We start from the raw sequence: 4,697 nt of genomic DNA on the forward strand, positions 1-4,697 counted from the left end.
TGTGCCATCACACCAGGCTCACTGGCGTCACCCCGGAGTGTACAGTTGACCAAACATTCTAATCATCGGCATTTTGAGATACCAAAGCAAATGGAATGGCAAGGTAGGATGCACAAGAGATTGATATTTGGACATAACATCATCATACCTAACATCGTAGCTTCATACAATTTAATATAGAATTCAAACAACACGAAGCAACGAAGATAGAGTTGATAAAAGTTCTAACTATCGGTGTCCGAGCCGGATTCGCCGGTGTGGGGGTAGTGCACACGGCAGGCGGTGTCGTCGAACACCTTGACGATCATCTCGCCGTCACCCTCGTACAGGAAGGTGAGCTGGCAGCCGGGCTCGAGGTGGAGGTCACGGGCGAACTTGTCCCACCCCGTGTGCAGGTACATCTTGCCCTGCCCGTCGAACAGGACCTCCACGGACCAGCGGCAGAAGTTGCAGCCTGCCTCCCGTAGCTGCAAGTGCGCCGGCTCGACGCCGTCGACGAACTCGGCGAACTTGTCCGGTAGCCTCTTGATGCCGAGTGGGTCGTCGTCGATGCGGAGGAGGAACTCGAAGCAGCGTTCCTCATCCGAAGACGAGGAGGATGCAGGTGACGGTGACCGTGGGGCCCTTGCTGCTCCACCGCGGCGGCCCCTTCCCCGGCCCCGGGGGCGCCCAGGACCGCGGCCTCGACCGCCTCGCCGGCCACCGGGACCGGCCATCCTACATGTTTACATTTTTGAACCATATTACGATCCATTCCACTAACAAAATTGGGCATGACCTATGCTAATTTATGTACATATGAGTGCCCCATTTTCGCCGAAACGGAAATGAATCAACATTTCGGCGATAATGGGCAACTCTGTCGATCCCTGCACAAGAATATGTCACCATATACACCAGCTCAGCACCATGGCACATGCACAATTGTTCCTCATATACACCAGCTGAGCACCATGGCACATGCACAAGAATATGACACCATATACACCAGCAGCATCAACAGCAAGTAGCAGCAGCAGCAGCAGCAACAACAGCTAGTAGCAGCTAGTAGCAGCAGCAGCTAGCAGCATGCATCAACAGCAAGCAGCAGCAAGCTAGCAGCAGCTAGTAGCAGCAGCAGCTAGCAGCATGCATCAACAGCTAGCAGCAGCAACTAGCTAGCAGCATGCATCAACAACAAGCTACCTGTCTGCAAGTGCGGCGGCGGTCCTCTGCGGCGGCGTCAGCGGTCGAGGGCGGCGCGGCGTGCTTCTCCAGCTGCTGCTCCAAGGTGCGCGTGGAGGTCAGGGCGGCGCGGCGTGCAACAACTAGTGCTGTAAACATCAAAATGAACATTGTGAGCATCAATATAGTGCCATGCTTCTTCTTCATTACTAATTCTTTTGCAGTTAAATCAGCAGTAGTATGTTGTAAGGGAAAACCATAGACTTCCCAAAATAGCAGCAGCAACAAGCAAGCACATAGGAGCAGCAACAAGCAAGCACATAGCACAGTGGATGAACCTAAGCTACTGAGGAGCAACTAGGTAGCAGCAGCAGTGGATGAACCTAAGCTACTGCCACCTAAACCTAAATTTCCTAAACCTAAATTTGCTACTGCCACCTAAACCTAAATTTGCTACTGCCACCTAAACTAAATGAAACTGCTAACAAGTTAGTTTAGATTTGGCCTATTTCACTCTAAAAGGGTAGCTCTTTATTTTTTTTATGAAGGAAATGCTCACTGGTCGGTGCACATAGCCATTTATCTATATGTTTTTCCTTCAAATTAAGCCAATGCACCTAGCAGCACCTCACCTAGCAGCACCTCACCATGCTAACAAGGAACATATTTTTTCGTAGACAGATCAACTAACAGCCTAATATGAATTTCAGTTCAGCACCTAACAACACCTAACAGCCTAACAGCAGCAGCACCTAACAGCAGCATCAAGCAGCAGCAGCACCTAACAGCAGCAGCACCTAACAGCAGTTCAAACAGAGAAGCTTTCTTTTTTTTCACCTTTAGGGAAACAGAGATATGAAAAATAATAGCACATGTAAGTTGTTTAACTTAAATAGCAGATGAGAATCGAGGGGGGAGGCGACCGCCGGCGGGGAGGTGAATCGAGGGGGACGTACCTGCGCGGTGGGATCTGGTGCAGGGCGCAGGGCGTCGCCGGTGGAGAGGAAGAAGGGGAGGGGTGGTAGCGCAAGGCGTCGCCGGCGGAGAGGAAGAAGAGGGACGGCGGCGTCGCTCAGGGGAAGAAGAGGGACGGTGGCGTTGCTCCGGGTCGAGGAAGATCAGGTCAGGTGCTCAAGTTCCAGGAAGTAGCAGCAACATACACACCTAGCAGCATTAAAATCAGCATTAAAAAGGAATCAAATAAATGGAAACTTTACATAGGAAAATGACACTACAGACTATGGCCAGAATCAGATAGCATCAAGCAATGTTCAGTATGCCAATTTTCCCTTTTTTCACACAATGTTCAGTATGCCAATGTTCAGCAAGCAATGTTCAGCAAGCACTTAAAATAGTTTTCAGCAAGAATAAATTACGATTTCAGGACATGTTCAGTTAGAAAGAATGACAGCCAGTGGAATAACAATGATGAGGCAGATGATTGTAAAAATTATTGTCATTTGCAATCCACGCTAGCTGTAAATTGGTGATTCAGATTTACAGGTTGTGACAAAGTAACTTCATATTCCAGACAACAATCCACAAAGTAATAATGTATCTGAAGGATGAAAACAAGCAAAGTTGAGGAACAAATATTTCTACACAAGCACAGTTGACACGGAATCAATTATCCAGCAACACCAAATTCATTCATTCATCCATCCATCGATCCATATGCAACAATTTCCGCTACAGACTACATTCACGCATCCAAATCGAAAGCCTAGCAGCTCTAGGCGCAGGCCAACCCAGCTAAAGAGAACTCCCAAGCTCAGCCTCCGAAGCCGTAGTGGCACGACGTCCATGGCGGTGACGGTCTTGCGGCGGGCAGAATTTTTGCGACGTCCATGGGAGAGGGCACCGGGCTCCCCTAGTCCCGTCGTTCGCCCACCTTCCGCCGCTGTTGAACCACCTCCCGCCGCCGTTAAACCATCTCCCGACCCGCAGTTCTAGGGTTAGGGTTGGGTCATGGCAGGGAGGGGCGGCCAGGGGGAAGGGGTGAAGGAGGGAAGGGGAGGCCCCGAAAAAGAAGACGGCGGGCGGAGGGAGGCGTAGGGAGGAGGGAGGAGGTACCTGTCGCCGCCGGGAGGGGAGCCTCTCCGTCGCCCGATGACTGCGGTCGGGAGGGGCGGGGGCAGGTAGCCGGCGGGCGTCGCTCTGCGCGTGGCGGGCGTCGCCGGGGTCCGAGGTGAATCGAGGGAGGGGCGGCCGCCGGTGGTCGCCGGTGGGAGGTGGCGTCGGAGAGGGCGTCGCCGGTGGGAGGTGAATCGAGAGCGAGTGGGGAGAATGGGGAGAACCAAGGGACGGCGCGCCGGGGATTTTTGTCTAAGTCACAGACCCCCTTAGCAATGGCGCACTTCAAGGGGTGCGCCACTATGAGTCTTAGCAATGGCGCACTTCTAGGGGTGCGCCACTACCAGTATAGGTTTGGGTCAAAACGCAAACAGACCAGGGTTTGACAGAAATCGATTAGTACCGCACTGGCTCTGTCCCTTGGTTGGTTTGCCAAACCTGGCCGGCCAGGTTCGAACCCTGGCGGCCCCATTTTTTTCACTTTTTCATTAAATTGATTTAACACTATAGTACATAGCATAATACACCAAAATAAAAGGCATAAATAATTATTATTATGTAGAATATTTAAAATACTATAGAATCTAGAAAATATCCAAAAATATAAATTATATGTCTATTTTGATCGGTACAATGTGTAGATTAACAATATGACATCCATTATTCATACAAGAAAATGATACATAATTGATCTCAAAAAAAAATGATACATAATTATCTTTTCACAATCTTCTTGCCCTTCTTTCTCGCGGTTGAATAATTTAGCCCCGGAACTCCTAGACTTCTTCTCTTGAATGGACGGCCTTTAGGTAGGGTGGTCCTGCTTCTTCTTGTTGTGTATGGTTCTTCATCATCGTCATCGTCATCTTCCATCTTCGGATCGCCGTACTGGTCAAAGTCTAGCTCGTTGGCGGCTCCATCCATTCCGATGATGCTCCTTTTGCCTCTCCTCACGACAACACGGCTGGGCTTTTGCGGGTCGGTAATGAAGAAGCATTGGTCCACTTGGGAAGCTAGTACCCATGGCTCATATTTCGCGGTGACCTTTGCGCCCGCTGTCTTGGATTTGGCTTCGGGTATAACCATGGTGGTGAAATGCCGGTCTTCTTTTATGACGTTCTTGGCCCACCTGACACGGAACATCGGCACATTCTCTCCGGCGTAGCTCAGCTCCCAGATCTCCTCGATCTTTCCGTAGTATCTCTGCTTGACGTCACCGGTGTAGGACTCCATCGTTACCCCGGAGTTCTGATAATCGCTCTTCATGTCCTTTTCCTCGGTGTAGAATGTGTAGCCGTTGATATCGTACGCCTGAAATGTCATCAGGTTGTGTTCGGCGCCCTGTGACAAGGCGAATATGAGTTTTTCTTCCGCAGAAGAATCCTCGTCTATAGGGTACGTCAGCATCTTGTCCTTGAACCACCGCGTGAAGGTTGAGTTGTGCTCTTTGATTATATCTC

The 4,697-nt window shown here is 50.3% G+C and overlaps 1 long non-coding RNA gene across 1 annotated transcript; it reads right to left on the reverse strand.

Moving 5' to 3' along the window:
• Window positions 1-324: 324 nt before the first annotated feature.
• On the reverse strand, window positions 325-2,541 carry LOC127304514 (uncharacterized). Its single transcript, XR_011744641.1, has 3 exons — window positions 2,121-2,541; window positions 1,186-1,313; window positions 325-717 (listed from the first exon to the last, which is right to left on the reverse strand). It is a non-coding gene; the product is annotated as an uncharacterized lncRNA (long non-coding RNA).
• Between the last annotated feature and the right edge of the window lie 2,156 nt (window positions 2,542-4,697).

This window comes from Lolium perenne, chromosome 5 (genome assembly GCF_019359855.2).
Source record: "Lolium perenne isolate Kyuss_39 chromosome 5, Kyuss_2.0, whole genome shotgun sequence".
Classification (NCBI taxonomy): Eukaryota; Viridiplantae; Streptophyta; class Magnoliopsida; order Poales; family Poaceae; genus Lolium; species Lolium perenne.